Raw genomic sequence first — 23,186 nt, forward strand, 5'->3', positions numbered from 1 at the left:
GTAGTTACCAAATCATATTCAAAATATTCGCGCCTAATTTGGAACCACTTTCACGCAAATTTTGAATGTCGCAAAATTTGTCGCAAAATACGACTCTGCCGCTATTACCCGTGTGTGTGTGTACGTTGTATTAAGGCTATTTAATAAATGCTTTTGTTTAATTTACAAATCTATCACAAAGCATCTGGCATAAAAAACTATTGTAATGCAAAACAAAACCTTAGATGAACTATACGCAATAATTGCGTCGCAATTATATGGGAGATCAAGAAGTAAACTCTCTTATCAGTTCCAGCTACAACTCGCAAATTTGCTTAAGCAAAACAGATACACATAAATCTGTTGTTCACAGCGACTATGATATATCTTAATAGACCAAAATTAAAATTCGAGTGATAAAGAAAACATACCACCAAAAACACGCATGGAAAAGTTCACTTTTCACAACGAAATTGCATAGATGTCATTATATTCTCTTCGAGTTAATATTAATCCGACGGATGTATATAAGATAAGGCACCACCTTTTGGGTGGGTCAGATTGCTTGATTTATGAATTTTTGTTGATATTTTTACAATTTTGATTGCAAAATATAATCATCAGAGCGTGATACTGCTACAGAAATAGCTTTGCATATCTTTTAGGTTAGGGGGAACTGAAGGGCCTGTATTCAAATGTACGGTACATGCTAAATTACTATTCGGTAGAGTGTAGTACCCTGATTATGAACACTAAGGAAGCCAGGCTGAAATCTTGGACAAGAACTTTATTACACTTTTCATTGATTACTAAGAGAACCCGAGAAGATAACAAAAATTAGTTTCTTTGGAAGAAATGTAGAGTTTTAAATTCTGAGCAATATTGTCGAAGACAAATAGTTTGTGGAAAGTTCAGGATGGGCCAAAAAAAGACCACGTACCACGAACGTACCTGTATCAGTCCCATTACCTATCTAAGTTATAGCATGTAAATAGCCTCAATACGAACAGCACTCACTCTACGGATAATAGCGGCAGAGTCAAAATGACCCAAAATTATATCGGCTAAATTTGAAGTTTTTGGACAAAATGATGTATGGACGACTTGTACATTATCAAAAATAAGGTGTACCTTCCATACATCACTTTTCGATTGGACCACAGGTACCACCCGGAACCACCTGGAACCACCTGCAAAAATCAAGCAAAATTTCGACTCTGCCGCTATTATCCGTAGAGTGTGTGTTGTTCGTATTGAGGCTATTTAATAGTATGTTGTGTTATAAGTGTTGTAATGTTGGGGTCTTGTGCTAAAAAAATCTTATTACAACACGTGTAACACGCTTTGTCATGCTTGGAATTCATCCAACCGAGAATTGAAATTTTCATTGCAAACAATTACTCTCAGAATTCGATCGATCACATTGCTTTGCATTTTGTAAAACGAATGTTGTAATAACTCGTACAAATTCCATATCATATTTTTTCAGTGTTGTTAATAACCCAACCCATACAAATTTCACACCAACACTAAATTTTGAAATTTTCGACTTTTCAATAGCTAGATCGGTATAGAAATCCGTCGTATTTCAATTCTCGTTGGGACAAAAATATTTATGCAACTCAGCAACTCATACACTCAGCAAAATGACGGTAGTGGCACAATTTTGTTTTTTTAAAGAAATGACACAATCCACAAATCTCGATATTGTCCCAGACGACATTTCTTGCAACAAACTCAAAGAGACCAAGGAGGATATATGGGGAGGTAATGTCATACAACAGAATCAGCACAAAAGTTCGATACAAACGCCATCTCCTCCTTTCATCAAAAACAAAATTTTGAAGTAATTACTTAGACTTGAAAACATCTTATAAACCGACTCGGTTTATCCTCACCCTTTAATGTACGCATCAGTCTTGGTGCATGACAAAAAATAATTTTATCACATACGCGCGGTGTTCGGATGTCAAAATTACTCAACTAGAAGTTTAATTCAAAAATTACACTTCAGTTCTATGGTTTTGTCTCGTTTTCGCTTATGTGATAAAATAGAGTACACACTTGTCACTATCAGTCTCGGCAAGCCTCGACTTCTTCGTGACAAGTGTGTCTCAAGTGACAAGTATTGTTCTCTTGTGCATCTGTCATTTGAGACGATTTCATGTAAATTAGAAATTTTGTTCGTATCTAGAGTAAACTAGCATTCCTTTTGAATAGAGTAAACTAGCATTCCTTTTAAACGTCGTCAGAAATATAGTCTGAGACAATATTCACAAAATCATTCAAAATCATTGCTGGGAAAATTTGTGGGTTGAAGAAAAGAAGTAAAAACAAAATGGTGATACATATTACATAAGTGTAATGTTAAAAATTTGCAAACTTTAGATGCCTCTGTTATACATAAATCTCTTAAATTGTTGTATGAATCTCGGTGCAAAGTAAGTACTTATATTTAGCTCACGATGAGGCCTCGTGTCATAAGTACACATCCAGAGCCTAATAAATTGCTTTACATTCGACTTAATAAATAACCATTATAAACGTCCTAAACCTTGGCGAGTACGCAGATCGTGAAAAATGCATGAAAAATGCTTGCAAAATCAGAATTTACACTTTACGTCAAGCTTGAAAAATATTGAGTGATAATGTATGAGACAAATGCCAAATATTTTTCACACTTGATGTAAACTCTGATTTTGGAAGCATTTTTTGACTTTTCAAACTTGTACTCATCTTTAAAGACGTTCTTAACATGATTTTTCATTGTTTTTTTTCGGTCTGATTCACTTTGGATATCTATTATTCTTGCAAGGCAGATAATTTCATTGAAAACTACAAGGTGTGTGCAGCATTATTACACTTTTCATATAATGCAACACAAAAACGTGCAAACATGAATGAGTATCATGCTGTTTTTGAATGAATTCCCTTTTCTAAATTGAAGACTGAATGAATAGAACATGTTTATATTAACGTTTTCGATTAGTCTTGTTGAATTTTTGGATTTCTTTGGGTTACCTATGGTTTTTTGAAGGACACTTTACTATTGAACATTTCTTTGAATCAACTAAATTCAGCTTAATTTTATTGTAGAGGAGCGTTTTGCAATGGTTAAATTTTTTTTGTTGATTTTTTGCGTGTGGCAATCACGCTCAGTACCGAATTCTCCCCCTAAAAACATTCAAAACTGTTATCGGTATTAATGTATCAAATGTCTTGTAATTATCTCAGGCATCGTTAAATTGCATCGAGTTTATGTACAGATATTAATGTGCACACCGTAACTATCAAAATTCAAATTTCACATCAAAAACTATGCAGTCAGACCCGAAAGAATATATTTTGGTTAATCCATAAGGGAATTTTCGATCGCACAAATTGCACACAGACGAATTCATTATGACTAAACATTGCATACGCGCACCATTGGTATCATAATCTCTAGGGAGTGTTGTTTGTTAGATATAATATGGATTGAGTTTTGCTGTTTTGTACGGGATATGGGTGTAGTGGCAATATCTAGCGGTTCCAATGTTATTCGACTGAAGGACTTTTTTTTCCTGTTCAACAATAGAAAACGTGTCATTAATGACCGTGACCAAATGACATAATTTATAACTTTTCGAATGCAGCGATAACGACAAAAAATTCGGTGCTAGTGAGTGTTCGAATACTCTTTCAAGATGAGGGCGAATACGATGAAAAAATTGTTTTTGCACCCCTTTTGTTAATCTTGTTAATTGGCGCTATTGTTGGAAATTCAGTTTGACACGATGAAAGTACAATATAAAGTCGAGGATTACATTGGAGTATAAGAGTTTTGAAATTCAATATAAAAGTAACAGTTCGACTGAAATGTGAAATCAGAAAGCGAATTTTTGTCATTCGATGAATACTCAACTTTTTAAGTGATTAATGATCTACCGTAATGGAAGCATTGTTGTGCGAGTATCAATATTTCTTTTATTTAATAAGAGTATTGGAAATGGCTTAACCATAGAGTTACACTCGAGAGTTGGCAAGATATATTTTGCCAATTTGTCATCATCTACGCCCGTGGTCTCTACATGCTGTATTGACTTAAAGCTGTAACGATTACTACAAAAACAAATGCGTATGTTTTTATCGTTCCGGAGTGAGTATGTCATACATTAAAAGGTTCTGTATATAAGCTTTATATGATACATTAATCTATCGTCGACCGCGACCCGTCCCTAGGGAGTTTTGTTTTACTCTGCATTTAAATGAAAGAAACTAAACTGTTCAAATGTTGTGTTGCATTCGCATATATGAAAGAAACTCGAAAAAAAATCCTGACCCCAACGAGAACCGAACTCGGAGACTTTGCGTGAAAGCAAGCAGTGCTAACCATTCGACCACTGAGTCTTCGAATACGTACGAATTGCTAAATTACTAGTTGGATTTTCGCAGCTAATGTGATTCAATTCGAAAAGTACATAACGTGTACGACTCATGGCGTAGTGTGTGTGTGAACCCTTTGTCTTGTATTTTGTTTACGATGAAAATAATTAAATTTCGACTAAACGGATTTCAATCAAACAAAATGCCAGTGTGTAGTGCGTGATCTCAGGACTTCTGTAACGTAATTAGTTTTTCAATCGGATAAATATCTGCCGAGATACAAACCTTTGAAAAGTCGATCTGCTCAACATGTACGACGTAAGAGCACGTTTTGTTGAGTCATACATCGAAACAGATATCGTTTCGATTGAAAATGAAATTAGTTTGAAGGGATTCTGCAAGTCTACGTGAATATTTGATTTAAAAAAAATAATAAATAAAAAAACAAAAATTTGACCATGAGCGAACCCAAGACCATCGCATAAAAGTGACGCGCTCTAACCGATTCGGCTACTGAGACTTCGAATGAAACGGATTTGTTGACACGTTTTGTTTTGCACAATGTGTGTGTCCATGTGTGTATCAGTATATTTTCCACTTTTCGTTTATGTATGACATACTCACTCCGGAACGATAAAATCATATATGTGGTAGTAGGGCTACACTCGATCGTTACACTTCTGTACATAACACACACACTCGCTGTTGCAACGTCGTGCAACCGTATTTTCTTGTCTTGCGCCTGTTTACAATATATCCACAAGGATCTATTCAGCATCGCCATAATTGAAACCATTTGTCTTGTATTCAAATGTGGTGAAGGCTTTTATTTACCTAAATTAGATCAGTAAAACGTAAACAATCTAGAATTCTTAAAACTTATTGATCAAATCCTACTTTGCTGTGTAAACTAGGATCACAAGAACCGCGTTGGAACATACTTTCGGATTAGAATAGCTAACCTAGACCAGACTGCAAAATCAGTAAAATTAGCTCGTGTCAAACTAACAAATCAACAAATCTCACCACTTGGCAAATCGGTCAGCGAATCTGTAACTAAAATTTGACCGTTCTGAGCACCGGATAAAAAAATGAATTTCCTCTCTCTAAATTACCTAATTACAACAATTCACCAGACACAATCCTCCGTACGTCCAACACACTTCTTTATACAATTTAAATTTACTTCAACGCAGATGTTCAACGATTTAAATAAAAATTCTCCTTTTCCAATTCGATCTACATTTCACTTCTTTGCCTCAAATATAGAAAAATGTCTTCTTCCGCCCGTTTGCCAACTCAGTTCGATTAAGATGTTGACATTTCGACTTCGGTCCCAGTAAGAGGCCGTTCAATTGGAATTCGTGCGCCAACAATCTCCCCCTCGTTTTTGTCGGTTTTTGTCGAACTCCAAGTCGGTTGGCTGGTCGCCATAACGTACTTCCATTCGGGAACAGGACCTTAGCTCTTCGTACCTGATTGTTCGTTCCGATGATCGTTTCCACGACTCTGGCCCGTTTGTAAGTATTTCGTGGAGCGTTCTCGTCGAAATTGATGACCAGATCTCCGACCTCCAATGGCTTAACCTTCTCGAACCACTTTGATCGTCGGATTAACGTTGGACAATATTCTTTGATGAAACGTTTCCAGAATAGGTCGGTACATCGTTGTACTTCTTTCCACTGGCGGCGTAAGTATGGGCCGTCGGATTTGAAATTTCCAGGTGGTTTTAGGCCATTCGATGAACCCAGCATGAAGTGCATGAAGTGATTCGGCGTCAATGCCTCGTCGTCCTCCGATTCGACCGGAACGAATGTAAGCGGCCTTGAATTAATTATGTTTTCTGCTTCGATTAACCAACTTCGTAACATTTGGTCTGTTGGAGTTCTCGTACTCATCGAATCGTACAAGCTGATTTTGACCGATCGGACGAGTCTCTCCCACATTCCACCCATATGCGGAGTTTCTGGCGGGTTGAAAATCCAATTTGTGTAACAGCTCGTGAATTCGTCTCTCAGTCACTCGAAATCGATTTTCTTAATTTCGTTGGCCAATTCGTTGTTGGCTCCCTTCAGGTTGGTACCATTGTCGGTATAAAACGTTTGAACAACACCTTTTCGATTGATGAAGTCGCGTATAGACAATATACACGCATCCGTATCGTAACTTGGCACCACGTCCAACCGAACTGCTCTCGTTGTGAGACAGGTATAGATTATTCCCCAGCGCTTTGGATACTGGCGGCCTACTTTCACTTTGTACGGTCCAAAACAATCAATTCCGGTGTATGTGAGTGGTCTGATTCCTGCTTCGAAACGTATAGGAGGTAAATCGGCCATCTCAGGATTCTTCGGCTTACAACGTCTCAATGCACATAATTTGCAGCTCCATCGAACACTTTTCATAACGGTCCGGATTTTTGGAATGTAGAATCTCTGCTTCAGTTCGTTTACAACCGTTTCGTGGTTTCTATGTTGGAATTTCTTGTGGTAACTGAACACGATGAGTTTCGTTACGGCATTATCCTTTGGTAGAATGATTGGTCGCTTTGCGTCTTCCGTTACTGCCGATGCTGAATCGATTCGGCCTTTCACTCGTAGTACACCATATTCATCCAAATACGAAGCGCAGTCTTTAATTGGACTTCCCGAATCGATCGGTTTCTTTCTATCTAGATCCACGCTATGATTTCGAGTTAGGATAGTCATTTCCTCAGTGAAGCCTTCCCATTGTGCTTGGCGAATCAGATTTCTTTCAGATTCCATTAAATCTCTTTGCGATAATTTGAGCGATGGTAGTGTTAACTTCCTGTGTCTCGCTACCATCCAAGCTGCTATTCGTTTCGCATTTGCTACTGCTCTCACCAGTCGTTGCCATGTTGAAAATTTGGTCGAATCCACAATTGACGGCATTATCAACCGAGAACAGAGGCGCCGACTTCTTTATTTGTATAGTGTTGCCCAAAAAAGTCGCTTTTTTGTATGATCGAAAATTGATGTTTTATTAATTGATGCTTTTGTAAAATTTAATTATCGATAAACAGCCGTGTCCTGGGCACTTTTGAACATTGGGCGAAACTTCTTTATAAGAACCATAAGCTTTGTAAAGAATAAAAGATAATTGCGAGCGTAGCGAGCGTTTTTTTTTTCTTAATTGTGCTGCCAGTGTAAATTCGGATGAAGATAAAGTTCGTTTCAATACGGTCCCTTAAAAACTTTGCTAACGCTCTTGTTTCATAAACATTCACACTTGAATACATATACTCACACACACATTCAAATTTGTCATGTAATGACTCACTTACTTTCCTAATGTTGTAACATACTCTTACAAAACTAGAACAGCGATAAAAAGATGTTAGTCGAGTTATCGTGTGGAACCGAAGGATTTCTTTTAAATTATGTAGAATTCCGAGAAAGTAGTGAAGCTAACGTTGCAATTGTTCTTAAAGTGAAATGCCACGCAGCGAGAATTTTTGACTTACATGCTCGTTTTCTTCTACAGTTTAAATCATTTTTGATGTAAAAATGATATTTATTGTGTCGTAGAGTCATAGTGTTGCTCAGCCTCGACTAATTTGGTCATAGTGTTGCCCGAGCCTCGCGGCAAGACCGTAGTCGGCGCCTCTGATCAGAATTCATCCGAAACTGTGGAGAAGTCTCGTTTTAAATATTTTTCAAAGATGTTTGAGGTTGGATGAGTAGTCTCTTTTCAACTTTTTACGAGTCTGTTTGAGACTGTAAGAGTAGTCTTCTTTCTAATATGTTGCGAGACTTTCTGAGATTGTCAGAGTAGTCTCATTTACAATATTTTTAGAGAATCTGTAAGACTGACAGAGAAGTCTCATTTGGAATAATTTTTTTGGACTTCAAGAGACTGCCGAGTAGTCTCATTCAGACTTGTTTGTGTCAGACTGACAGAGTAGTCTCATTTCTGGTTTACGAGACGGTATGAGACCGGATGAGTAGTCTCATTTCGACTTTTTGAGACGGTGTGAGACTGAACGAGTAGTCTCATTTCGACTTTTTGAGACGGTATGAGACTGAACGAGTAGTCTCATTTCGACTTTTTGAGACGGTATGAGACTGGATGAGTTGTCTCATTTCCACTTTCTGAGACGGTATGAGACTAGATGAGCAGTCTCATTTTGACTTTTTGAGACGGTATGAGACTAGATGAGCAGTCTCATTTCGACTTTTTGAGACGGTGCTCTGATGATAATTTTTTAAGTTAAAAAAAGACTGTTTGAGACGTCTCACATTTTGAGTTTTTTTTATTGTTTTCGAGTTTTTTTATAACTTTTTGAGTTTTTTTATTCTTTTTGAGAGGACTCACATTTCGAGTTTTTTTATTATCTTTGAGACGTCTCACATTTTGTGTTTTTTTTATTCTCTTTGAGACGACGTCTCATATTTTGAGTTTTTTTATTCTCTTTGAGACGTCTCACATTTTGAGTTTTTTTATTCTTTTTGAGAGGTCTCACATTTTGAGTTTTTTTTAAATTCTTTTTGAGACGTCTCACATTTTGAGTATGTTAGACTGTTTTTGAGTCTCATATTCTCTGTCCCGTTTTTTGTCATTTGTTACTTCTCTGTTGAGTTCATAGATGGCCACAACTTTTCATTTCTCTTACAATTCACTAAATCCAATTTCGGCAGTCTCTTGAAGTCCAAAAAAATTATTCCAAATGAGACTTCTCTGTCAGTCTTACAGATTCTCGAAAAATATGGTAAATGAGACTACTCTGACAATCTCAGAAAGTCTCGCAACATATAAGAAAGAAGACTACTCTTACAGTCTCAAACAGACTCGTAAAAAGTTGAATAGATATATCAGATTTAGCAGCAAGCGTAACGTCGTTGGTGGTCCGATCCGAAAGTTAAGCATCATTGGTCGCGGTTAGTACTTGGATGGGTGACCGCAAAATACATCACAAAATAAAAAAAAAATGTAAAAAAAATCAAAATACAATCATTTCAGTCAACTTCTTCGGTACAAATTGTGACCAATGATGCTTAACTTTCGGATCGGACCACCAACGACGTTACGCTTGCTGCTAAATCTGATATATCTATTGGCAGTTTCATTTTTGAACCGTTGTTACAATTTCCGAGACTAAACGAGTGGTCTCTTTTCGAATAATTTTTCTTTGCACCTTCCGAGACTGACTGAGTAGTCTCGTTTCGAATATTTTCCGAGAATGTTTGAGGATGAACGAGAAGTCTTTTTTGGACTTTTATTTGTTAGACGTGATGAGGCTGACCGAGTGGTCTCCGATTTAATACTTTTCGAGACTGAACGAGTGGTCTCTTTTCGAATAATTTTTCTTTGCACCTTCCGAGACTGACCGAGTAGTCTCGTTTCAAATATTTTCCGAGAATGTTTGAGGATGAACGAGAAGTCTTTTTTGGACTTTTATTTGTTAGACGTGAAGAGGCTGACCGAGTGGTCTCCGATTTAATACTTTTCGAGACTGAACGAGTGGTCTCTTTGCTAACATTTACGGGTGTGCGAGACTGGAAGAGTGGTCTTATTTGGCAAAAATATTTTCTTAGACTTTTGAGAACGGAAAAGTGTTCTCATTTCGACAAAATGTTTTCTTGGACTTTTGAGAACCAAAAAGTGGTCTCATTTGGCAAAAATATTTTCTTAGACTTTTGAGAACGGAAAAGTGTTCTCATTTGGAAAAAATGTTTTCTTGGACTTTTGAGAACGGAAAAGTGTTCTCATTTGGCAAAAATATTTTCTTGGACTTTTGAGAACGGAAAAGTGTTCTCATTTCGACAAAAAAATAACGAAGTTTATGACGATAACCCACAAGTAATGGTTTCAGAAACAACAACTGATGTTGATCTTAACAGCTTTTTGTTGTTGAACATGACTATTCAGGAAATCGATACACCAATGATAACATGATCACTTTTTTATTTTTTAATTTTCATTTAAAAAAAAACCTAAAAAAATGTTTTGGTGTAGTACTATGTTTTCTATTTAATAAATAGAATTAAAAAAATGTTAAGGAACCGTTTCAGTGTTTGAATACAGTACAACATTACCACTCTATCCATTACATTTTGTGCCGCACATTCAACAATCTAATTTTGTAAAATCGAGTTAAAGAGTTCAGGTTCTCGAAATGGAGCGCACTTTTTCGCTGGAAGAAAATATTTTCTCGAAATGAGAACACTCTCACGTTCTCAAAATTGGAAGAAAACATTTTGTCGAAATGAGAACACTTTTCCGTTCTCAAAAGTCTAAGAAAACATTTTGTCGAAATGAGAACACTTTTCCGTTCTCAAAAGTCTAAGAAAACATTTTGTCGAAATGAGAACACTTTTCCGTTCGCAAAAGTCTAAGAAAATATTTTTGCCAAATAAGACCACTTTTCCGTTCTCAAAAGTCCAAGAAAATTTTTTGTCGAAATGAGAACACTTTTCCGTTCTCAAAAGTCTAAGAAAATATTTTGTCGAAATGAGAACACTTTTCCGTTCTCAATGACTGACGAATTAGATAACGTCAACAATCAATGTGAAACATTGGACGAATTGAATACCAAAATCGTCGATACAATAATGGGTTTCATGAAATCCAAATGCAAATCCGTCCAAGGGAAAGAATCAAAACTCAGCAGAGAAACATTAGACCTGATCGCAAGCAGAGCAGAGTTGGTAAAAAACGGAGGACGAGGCTCGGTGGAATACCGGAACCTGTCTAAAAGTATCAACAAAGCAAGGAGATCAGATGAAAGAAAATATAATGTCCAACTGGCTCAAAACATAATTGAAGCTAACTGCAATATGAAAGTCCTACGGAGAAAAATGACAAACGCCAAAAAAGAAATCTTCAAATTACGAGACAAAACTGGAACTATCCAAACGGATCGAAATGCGATATTAAATATTGCAACAGAATTTTATGAGAATTTGTTTACTTCAGCAAGACAGAGTCCAACGGAAGAAACCGAAGATAGACCAATAATAAGAAACGTGGGATCGGAGGATATGCCCGACATAACTGTTGATGAAGTCAAGGCCGCAGTAGCCGAGATGAAAAACAAAAAGTCTCCCGGAGAAGATGGTGTTCCAGTGGAAGCCAATAAACTAGGTGGAGACTCATTATTAAAGGCAATCACGGCTTTGTTTAATCAATGTCTCCAATGGGAAGAAGTACCAGAAGCCTGGGAAAATGCGGTAATTACATTGCTGCATAAAAAAGGAGACATAACAAAGCTGGAAAATTACCGACCCATAAGCCTATTGTCAACAATCTACAAGTTGTTTATGAAAATCATTACGAAGAGGAACACTAACAAGTTCGACTTCTACCAACCTGTTGAACAAGCTGCTTTCATATCTGGTTTCAGCACAAACGACCATTTGCAGGTGATGAGAACGCTTATTGAGAAGTGTCGTGAATACAACATCGACATAGTCTTGCTATTCATAGACTTCGAAAAAGCTTTCGATTCAGTGGAAACATGGTCGATATTGGACGCATTAGACGAATATAGAGTAGACTCAAGGTACTCCAACACAATTCGATATGTGTACAAAAATGCTACTTCATGTATAAAACTTCATAAGAGCACGGAGAAATTCAAAATTGGCCGAGGTGTAAGGCAGGGTGACACCATTTCACCGAAATTATTCACGGCGATTTTGCAGAGTATTTTTAAGAAGTTAAACTGGAGTAAAATGGGAATAAATATAAATGGAGAGTACCTGAGCAATCTCCGCTTCGCTGATGACATTGTACCGATAGCAGCGAATCTAGGTCAGGCTCAGCTTATGCTACAACAGTTAAGTGAAGAGGCAAGCAAAGTTGGCCTCAAGATGAACTTATCAAAAACAAAAGTCATGACCAACATCGGGGACGATAGAGAAATCAAAATTGGTGACACTGTCATTGAACGAGTCGACAGCTATGTATATCTAGGACATAAACTGAAGTTAGGTCTGGACAACCAAACTGCAGAAATAAGACGTAGGATTGGTCTTGCATGGGCAGCGTTCGGAAAACTCAGACTAATTTTCAAAAGCAAAATGAATAATAGTCTGAAACGCAAAGTTTTCGACACTTGTGTCCTTCCAGTGCTCACTTATGGAGCGGAAACGTTAACTTTAACGAAAGCATCCGAAGATAAATTGAGAGTGACACAAAGAGCCATGGAACGGAGTATGCTTGGAATAACACTCAGAGACAGAATGACGAATCAATGGATTCGACAACAAACCAGGGTCGTTGATGTCATGGAAAGAATAGCATCCCTGAAATGGAGCTGGGCGGGACATATTGCAAGAAGGACAGACGAACGTTGGACCAAAAAGATCATGAACTGGCGACCATATAAAAGACGAGCTATAGGTAGACCACCAGAGAGATGGACAAACGGAATTAAGAATATTGCAGGTACAAACTGGCAGCAAATGGCAATGGATCGTACGAAATGGAAAGAAATTGGAGAGGCCTACATCCAGCAGTGGATAGAAACAGGCTGAAAAAGAAGAAGAAGAAGAAGAAAAGTCTAAGAAAATATTTTTGCCAAATGAGAACACTTTTCCGTTCTCAAAAGTCTAAGAAAATATTTTGTCGAAATGAGAACACTTTTCCGTTCTCAAAAGTCTAAGAATTTTTTTTTGTCGAAATGAGAACACTTCCGTTCTCAAAAGTCTAAGAAAATATTTTTGCCAAATGAGAACACTTTTCCGTTCTCAAAAGTCCAAGAAATTTTTTTGTCGAAATGAGAACACTTTTCCGTTCTCAAAAGTCTAAGAAAATATTTTTGCCAAATGAGAACACTTTTCCGTTCTCAAAAGTCCAAGAAATTTTTTTGTCAAAATGAGAACACTCTTCCGTTCTCAAAAGTCTAAGAAAATATTTTTGCCAAATGAGAACCCTTTTCCGTTCTCAAAAGTCCAAGAATTTTTTTTGTCGAAATGAGAACACTTTTCCGTTCTCAAAAGTCTAAGAAAATATTTTTGCCAAATGAGACCACTCTTCCAGTCTCGCACACCCGTAAATGTTAGCAAAGAGACCACTCGTTCAGTCTCGAAAAGTATTAAATCGGAGACCACTCGGTCAGCCTCATCACGTCTAAAAAAAAAAGTTCGAAAAGACTACTCGTTCATCCTCAAACATTCTCGGAAAATATTCCAAACGAGACTACTCGGTCAGTCTCGGAAGGTGCAAAGAAAAATTATTTGAAAAGAGACCACTCGTTCAGTCTCGAAAAGTATTAAATCGGAGACCACTCGGTCAGCCTCATCACGTCTAACAAATAAAAGTCCAAAAAAGACTTCTCGTTCATCCTCAAACATTCTCGAAAAGGGTGGCGGGACATTTCGACACCGTCAATATCGTCAGGAACGATATTATGGTTTTTTTGGACGATACTATCATCTAAAAAACGATACTATCGTCTAAAAAACGATAATATCGTTTTTAGACGATAGTATCGTCTAAAAAACGATAATATCGTCCAAAAAATTTTCATATATCGTCTAAATTGGAAAATTCTAAAATATCGTCCTGGGCGATATTATCGTTTTCTTAAATGATAATATCGTCCAGCACGATACTATCGTTTAAAAAAACGATAATATCGCCCAGGACGATATTATCGTTTAGTTTTGGGTGGTAATATTGTACAGGACTTAATTTTACTCAGAGGTGCAGCAAGAACCGAATTCTCTTCCAAAATATCAAAAAACAATTGTCAGAGGAAATCACCTACACATCAGTGTTTAAAAAAGGCGTTTAGTTCGTCCCTAAATCATTCATCTTTTTACGAAATGAATACCAACTTAGATTGTACATAAAAAGCGTTTTAACACGCCGAGCGATCCATTGCCCCGGAGCGAAGCGGAGGGCCGCAATGCGAGCCGGGCGCCGGAACGGTGTCGGAACTTAGGAGTTAATTTTTTTTTCTCGCATCGTCTCATAATTAGTCTGTGTAATTTTTCTATTATAAAATTTAAATTTACGGAACCAAATGAACCAATTTTTAATATATATTTGCCGTCTATAAAAAGGTGTTTATCTACAAGATTTTGTGTTTCGTCTTCAACAACCATCCAGAACGATAATATCGCCCAGGACGATATTATCGTCTAGAATTTTTATTTTAAATAAATTAAAAACGATATTATCGTCCTGGACGATATTATCGTCTGAAATTTAAAAAAATTAATAAATTAAAAACGATATTATCGTTCTGGACGATACTATCGTCCAGAACGATATTATCGTCCCAAAAATTATCGACCAGGACGATAATATCGTCCAAAATAACGATAAATTTGTTCAGAAAAAGAAAATAACGATAATATCGTCCAGCGGATATTTTCATCCAGGACGATATTATCGTCAAAAAACGATATTATCGTTTTTTGAACGATAATATCGTTTTTTAGACGATAGTATTATCAAAAAAACGATAGTATCGTCCAAAAAAAACGATAGTATCGTCCAAAAAAACGATATTATCGTTTTTTTAAACGATAATATCGTCAAGAAAACGATAATATCGTCCTGAAAATATTTCAAAATTTATAATTTTAGACGATATTATCGTCCTGGATGAAATTTTTTTAGACGATATTATCGTTTTTTAGACGATAGTATCGTCTAAAAAACGATACTATCGTTTTTTGGAAGATACTATCGTCTAAAAAACGATAGTATCGTTCCTGACGATATTGACCGTGTAGTTATGTCGCCTCACCCTCGAAAAGTAGTCGAAACGAGACCACTCATCTTCTCTCGTTCATTCTTGTTCATTTACAGAAAATAAATTAAAATTGAGACTTCTCGTAAACTGAAAAAGTCAATGAGACCGAAATGAGACCCTTGAGACTACGTATTTTATGGTCTCACTGAGACTGAAATTTTTACCCGGGTAACTTTGTATACCTCAAGGAAAACCTGAAGCAGTCCGACTCAGTATCCCAGAACATTCCAAGTACCTGTTCCTTCGCTAGGTCTACCTGTTTTGCTTCAGACGTTTCTCCAATTGCGTTCAGGACTTCTTTGGAATTCGATTTGAAATTTCTTATTTCAAACCCTCCCCGACTGTGTACGTATTTGACGTCATTTATTAGTTTTATCGCTGCTCCAGTTGAATTTGCTCCGTCTAGCATGTCGTCGACGTAATGATTTCTTGTGATCGACTCGTAAGCTTCTGGGAATTCGATTTTGTATTCTTCGGCGTTGATGTTTTTGACGTATTGTTGGCGAGCATTTTGAACCAAATGTCATAACGTTGAACTGATAAACGTCGGGCTCTCGATTGCGATCTCCATTTCGCCACAGGAATCTTTGTGAATGTCTGTCCACCTCGTTGACGAGCACCCGGTAGAACATATATTTTATATCACCGGCCACTGCAATTTTCCTTTCTCGGAATCGACGTAATATATCAACCAGTGGTGACAGCAGATCTGGACCAGTAAGCAGGGTTGAATTAAGGGATGTTCCGTTGACAGTTGCTGCGGCATCAAAAACTGGCCTGATCTTTTCAGGTTTCTTTGGATTTGTAACGGTGAAGATTGGTAGGTAAAACGTTCTTGGATGTTTCTTCTTCAGCTCTTCTGATGACAGTTTCGATTCGTAACCTTTCGTTATGTAATTGTCTATGATTTCGTTGATTACTTCCCAAGTAGCATTTCATAACCGCGGTTGGAAAATGACTTATTTGTTGCAAACTTTTTCGTTGTCCAACGGTTATGTAACGAATAAGTTATGCTCAAAATAACTTATTCGTTATATAACCGTTTCAGAACTAATTCGTTATCATTCAATTTTTAACGAATTAGTGGTGCAACCGTTAATAAACGAATAAGTGAAAAGATAATTTTTGCCAAAAACTTATTCGTCAATTAACCGTTATGCAACCAATAAGTTGAAGAAGTTTCTTTCACTAATTCGTCGTAAAACGGTTGAGCAACTAATGCATTTGCAAATTTGCGTCAGTTGGAATCAAGATGTCATGCTAAAAAGTTCGCTCGGAATATATACCTATCTATGAGAGACTTTTTATGCTTTAGTGTTTCAGTTTTCATACGATGTCACTATGTGAAACAATGAAATTTGAAGAATGTTTGTGCTGAAAACTGTGAATACTTTGTGGAAAATACTTTTCTAACTTATTGCCAATTCGTAAATCAACATTTTATTGATCAATTTCACTAGTTTTGTTTGCCGCTGTTGTCGAAGTTAGGTTTCTTTATGTTATTTGTTAGGTCTCTTGATAGGAGTTAGGGTCGACAACAGTATCTTACAATAAAAGTGAAATTGATGGTTAAAACTTTGTTGAATTGGCATTAAGACAATACTGTGCTAATTATCAAAGATGTAGAAAAACGAGTGGAAAAACTTGTTGAGCGCGCAGCGCGAAGCGCTGCGCTCTTAATACATGACTTTACAACAATCTAAAAAACGATGCCCGAAGGGCATCGTCGTTTTTAAAAATCTAAAAAGTAGGTAGGAGTGTTTTTTAGGTTGGAGAGATGGGAAAAAGTCGAGTTCGGACCTAGGTTAGGACTGAGGCCGTACCTCGGACCTAATGATGTTATCATTGATTTCGGTAGTGCTTTTGATGCTGATTCAGGAAATGTGGGTCAAATTTTTTTTTATGCGTCGCTTGGCCGCTAGGTGGCTTCAAAGTCGGAATTTTTGAAAGTTAAAATAGCTGTCAGTTAGCGTAAAATCAATGGATTGGCGTGATAGTTGCGTCGTAATGGTTTTTGAGGTCGGCGCTTCCAATAGAACACATTTGAGAGCCGCCAGAAGCCTGTGAGCTGCCGCAAATAGCAAAAGACTGCTTTTTCTGACAGTTTTTCTCGATTTTCTCCAAAATTTGTCGATGGATTTTTTTGATATGTACATCAATCGATAGCCACTGGAAATACCTATCGATTGATGTGCATATCAAAAAAATCGTCGGAACCTTTTTTGAGAAATGTCGAAAAATGTGCCAAAACATAGCAACAACTTCGACGTTGGTACGGCGACAAGATGGCGTCGTAGAGTTTTGGTCTCTTCAGAGAAAATGTTCACAAAAGAAAGCTGAGGGGGGTCCCAGAACAAATTTTTGATGGCCGAGGTCAGTAGACCGATTTGAGATTTTAAGTCACTCGATGTTCCAAGAGTCTCAATGTGCGGCACCAAAATTTCATTTTACAGTAGAGATCTTTATGTCACTTGGATTTTTTATACAACAATATCATCATAACGCATCGATTCTAAGACAAAAATCTATTTCCCAAAGTTTATACCGTCAATAATCTGATCTAATCTAATGTAAACAGTTGATGCTGGATCATTTTCCTAAAAGAATTCGAAAATTTCAATCAGTGATCTTTCGATGCATGTTTATGAATTAAATTACCTGCTTAAAGATAAGGCCTATCAATTCCACAACATTTCGTCATCAAACACTAAATATTTTATATTAAAATATTTGAGTTTTGATTCCAACTCTTACTTACAGAATTCCATTAATACAACGAACCATTTTGTAAACATCAACAATGTTTTTCATTTCGCTTTCTCAATACGTCAAAATGGCAGTACTGAACGTACTAGATCAAGACGTGTAACAAATCGTTTGTTTTTTGTGAGCGCTAAAATTCGAAAAAGTTTATAAGTTCACATGCAACGGGATACTGATTGATTGCTTCACTGTTTTACCATTCAATACGTTTAAGTTAACGTACACAAAATTAAAATTTCTAATTTTTAAATCTAATGTAAAAAACATCAAATTTTTACGGTAATTTGCTGTACATCGATTACATGGGATCGCTATGACGATTGCAAATTGTTTGACACCATCTATTTTACTACACTTTCAATATTTTTAAAAAGAAATATTTGCTTTGGTTCAACTGAATTCATCCTTTTACGAATTGTTATAGGAAAACAGTTTTGCCTTTAAAAATTTGGAACAAATAGATGGTTTCGTGAATTGATCTAAATTTTAAATAATCTTTTGCGACGTTCGAACGGATCTTAAATAAATGGCCACGTTACCCCGTTACATGGCGAAGGAATCGCATCGGCTATTAGTGTAAAACTTCTTGAACCAATTTTCCGAAGATTAAGAATTTTCATTCAATTTTTAAAAAGAAAGAATCATGGCCGTCGTGTGTCCATTTTCTCTTTCATTTTCAATCTTCAACGGAGTCACTATGTAAAACGTCGGTAATGGTTAGGACTCTAAATTATGGAGCGGTTATCCAAAGAAAGAAACGGTGGGTGACACACTAGATCTAATGATAATTATTGCTGATTTCAATACAAATAATTTACCTACCGAGATGATTAGCGTCGCCGTGATGATGGATTGAATTTTATTTTTATGTAAAATCGCCAAAGGTCCTACCCAAAAGTAGATTATAAGTATTGAAGGATTAATTTAAACAGATTATGCAAACTGTAGTTTCTGCACTGGGTCAGTAATGCAAGAGTGTCTGCATTAAAGTTTTTCTCAAACGATTTATCATGAAGAAAACCTAGGATGATGGTTAAGCAGCTTTAGCTGCTTAAGATGTGCCTCCTTTTGAGTTTACAACTTTGTTTGGATCATCAGCAGCGAATGAGATATATAAGAGACTAGTGACTGACTGAATTGTTGACTAAAATCGAACCGTGACTAAAATAAGAACAATTCATCGTGCCTCTTACTTTATTTACGCACCAAACGATGAATGATAATAAATAATTAAAAAAAAAAAAATAGTTGAATTGCTGTGCATAAAAACATAATAAATAATGTAAATTGATTTACGAATATTGCACATACAATTTTCCAGATAAAACGTGTTCTTGAAAGTGTAGCTATAAGCTGAAAATAATGATAAACAAAAAAGTTGTGAAACGGTAGTACAACTAATAAGTAAGATGGTATCGAATTTTCAAATGTGATTTTAAGTCCTACGTCGGTCATACAACTGTTTTACAACTTTAACCAATTCGTTGTATAACCGTCTTACAACCAATTCGTTACTAGAATCTTACAACTTTCGCAACTGGGCAAAAACCGTTGCACAACCGTTATTGCAACGTTGTAGCAACGTTGCGACAACTAATTAGCAAGGTTGCACTAGCGTCGTTAATCATTAGCGACGCTACTAGCGTCGCTACTAGCGCCGCTAATAGCGACGGTTATTTTCAAAATTTGTCGCTACTAGCGTTAGCGCTCGCTAGAATGTCATTAGCGAAAGTTTTTTCGCTGATCGCTAATCACTTCGCTAATGAAATATAGAACTTTCTAGGTATTGAACAATTTAATATTGAATTATTAGAATTGCTATTTGCATAACTAGAAGTGAAGCGTTGAAAAATCGAGTTATGAAATGTACTTCACATTCAAAGTCCGTTGAAAGTTTATGAAATTTCATGTATTAGACCAATTCCACCTCGCAATCGTGTAAAATACTTTTCATGCTTTGGATTAACAAAATTCACACGAAAGCTTGACTTTCCAATTGTTACTATACTCAGTCTTTTGCAACTCCGGTAAAAAGGTAATATTCAACATAAATCATAATCATAAAATCTATAAAATTTTCCTCAAAAAATGATTGAACAAAATTCAATCAAAGTTCATCAAAAACAATATTAAAAAAATTATTGAGATTTCATCATGCTCACCGTGATCGAAAACGTTAAAAAAATTTATAAATTAAAAAATCGTCTTATTCATGAGATCTCTTAGCGAAACATTAGCGATCGCTATTAGCGACCGCTACTAGCGCGCTAACTTTTTTTCGGTTAGCGAATAAGTTTAGCGACGCTAACATTTTTCGAAATTAGCCGTTAGCGTTAGCGTCGCTAATAAAAATCGTTAGCGATCGCAACCTTGCTAATTAGTTATTTTGGGTTATCTTCAAATAATTTATAACCGCGGTGTAATAACAGTTGCACAACCGAATTTTAACCGTTGAATGATACTTGCAAACTTGCTAACTTGTTTGGAGAATAAAGGTGCAGAAGTCGTGCAGAAGTTCTGCACCTTTATTCTCCAAACAAGTTAGACGTTTTCGCGCCATCGCATAGCTATCTGGCAGTACGTACAAATAGTTTTTCCATAGTAGTCGTGTTTCAAAACGATATCCTTTGTGAATCGTAAATTTCTTCAGCATTTCTAACGCCTGCCTGTTTTTTTTTTATTCCATATCCATAGAGTTCACCGAGACTCCATGGAAAAATGGTCTTTGATTAACTTGTATGTCTTCGTCTCTGTCTTTGCAGGGACATTTTGTTACCACGTGATGATTTTTTTTTATTAAAGTAAGCCGCTCTACTAGCGTAGAGCACGCACGGGGGCCTCCGTTTGGGCCCATTGTACTGGCTTTGGGGCTGGGTTAGACATTCGCTGTTGTATGGGACTATTCCAAACTAACGGTGTAGCTCGGAATGTCCTCCGATTGCAAAAATCTATTTCCTCAGGCTCTGCCTGAGTATGTTTTTGTCAACACATTACTTCATCTATTTAATGATGAAAGTGACAGAAACAGCAGTGAAATTTTTAAGGCAACGATATCATCGAGCATTACAATCACTGAAGCACATGTCTGAATTTGAAAAAGAACAAAAAGTCTTGTACAAAGCGTATACAGAAGCCTGTACCGTTTGTACCGATAAAAATATCATTCTGCATTTCCAATGGAAATTTTCCTTACAAAACAATTTCACTGTTCAATATGAATGTTAACTTAGTTTTGCTCAAAAGAAGTCCAAGTACCGCTACAGCTGTAAATAACAATTAGATAGTTTACACATTCAATAATATCATGAGCCATTAGGCAAGAGATCCGTGGATCATTAGAATCAGGTTCATTAAGAGTCCCGACATAGAGCCATACGGCGAAGAGTTCTTTCGAACGATTGTACAAAAATTGTACCAGAAATTTCATTGTAAATCCAAGCAAAATCATCGCTGTTCATAAGCACATGTCCGTTAACAAAAGAGAACAATAGAATTGTACAAGCCGTACACATTGATCAAAGAAAAAGTGGTTCACGAGCAAACGATTTTGATTTTGTCAATAAATTTTAAATTATCTCACTATTTGACCACACATAATTAGCCAAAAAACATCGAAATCATCAAAAAGTAGCACAAAATTAGACAAAATCACAAATCTATTTACACAAAGAAGCACAAAAGAAACACTTTCAGAGAGCGACGTATAAACACGTCCGTTCACTATGCCGTTCACGTGATGATTTACTCTGCCACGGTAGCCTTTACTGTCGATAGGTCCACATACCGTCCATCCCAGTCTTGAACGTGACGCAATTGGCTCATTTTCTCCACCTTCAATTGTCTCTAGCGGTGTAGTAAGTCGAATGTGTCGTAGGCCTATCAGTGTCGTTGGAATTGCGTTTTTGTACTTGGATAACGGCAGTCCTTTCAAATACTTAAATCGCTTTCCTAAGCCGTGAGGATCAACTGTTTGTGCTGTTAGACCTAAGTCTTCGACGACGTTCACTGACTTCAACTTATATTTCACGTCACTTTCGTTTACGCCCGAAATTTCCAGGCTTACGTTCAATGATTCTTCTTGACGATGAATTCCCTTGGTCCACAACAGACAAATATTTTCCTTCACACCGGTGGCGTTCAACTTATCCGCTGAATGTTTTTCCATTAAAGTGTACGATGATCCTTTATTTATTTATTATCCACCAACGGGTATCAACCCTACTGGCGTATTCAAAAAGTACAATTTGTCAAATTCTTCTAAAACATTTGTCAATCAAAAACGGTTCATTATCAAATTAAATCAAAGCATTGAAATAAGCGTCAAAAAAGATCAATTACAAATCAAAATCACATGCAAATCACACAAGTTTCCATTCTAGTTTCCACGTCAAAAAATAAAAGACAAGAAACAGAAAAAACGATCAACTGGACTTTAACATAATCTGTCAATCAATTCTAGTTCACTTTAACAAAGAAATTGTCCATCGACACTCCAGTGTATTTCGTTCCCTTGTTAACAAAGTCGCGCAATCGAACATTTGGAGGCCATAAGTCATGCGACATTATCGAACTGTAATTGTCGTCCGGGACTGTCACCTTATACTGAAGGAAGCGAATGTCATGTATATTTTTGCCAATTGGCAAGAGCAACGACAAATGGATTTTCGTTTCCTCGATTCCTCATTTGGTGGACAGATAAGACTTCAAACAATCCATGGAAACGTCCTTGCCAATGTTTGAGATAACAATGCTCTTTGACGAACGACCAGCTGCAGTAATGAATTTCGGGTCAGGGGCCTTCTTGCGACAAACGGGTGTACCAACATTCTTCTCTTGATTTGGTGGATCAGCTAAATGACTATTTGTGACATTGTCCTCTGTGATAACTCGTCCAAGTACGTTTTCCATTAACCCATTCGACATATCATATATTGACATATCGTTCGCTCAAACTGATACCAGATACCCCCAGCCACATCCGCCTGAAGATGAGTCAAATAATAGGACACGTTTTGCTTTTCGATCTGTGAGTGAACTGGAAGTGTACGATGCGGTGAGAGCGATTAAAACCAATGCAATCGGTCTGGATGGTATTCCGTTGGCATTCATTAAGATTATTATCGTTGATATTCTTCCACACATAACACACGTTATAAATAGTAGCATCATGCTCTCGAAATGCCCGAGCGAATGGAAAAGAGCTAAGGTTCTCCCCAGTCACAAAAAGAGCAAGACTTTCATGCTGGACGACTTCCGTGGTTTGAGCATCCTACCTATTTTCTCTAAAGTGTTTGAAATCCTGCTGAAAAATCAGATGATGGATAACTTAATGACAAACAGATTGATTGCA

General features: G+C 36.7%; 1 long non-coding RNA gene across 1 annotated transcript; it reads right to left on the reverse strand.

Annotated features, from left to right (window-relative positions):
- Window positions 1-4,508: 4,508 nt before the first annotated feature.
- LOC119084525 lies at window positions 4,509-21,910 on the reverse strand. The gene is made up of 3 exons (XR_005089080.1): window positions 21,900-21,910; window positions 21,837-21,841; window positions 4,509-4,575 (listed from the first exon to the last, which is right to left on the reverse strand). It is a non-coding gene; the product is annotated as an uncharacterized LOC119084525 (long non-coding RNA).
- Window positions 21,911-23,186: the final 1,276 nt, after the last annotated feature.

Source organism: Bradysia coprophila, unplaced genomic scaffold (genome assembly GCF_014529535.1).
Source record: "Bradysia coprophila strain Holo2 unplaced genomic scaffold, BU_Bcop_v1 contig_75, whole genome shotgun sequence".
Taxonomy (NCBI): Eukaryota; Metazoa; Arthropoda; class Insecta; order Diptera; family Sciaridae; genus Bradysia; species Bradysia coprophila.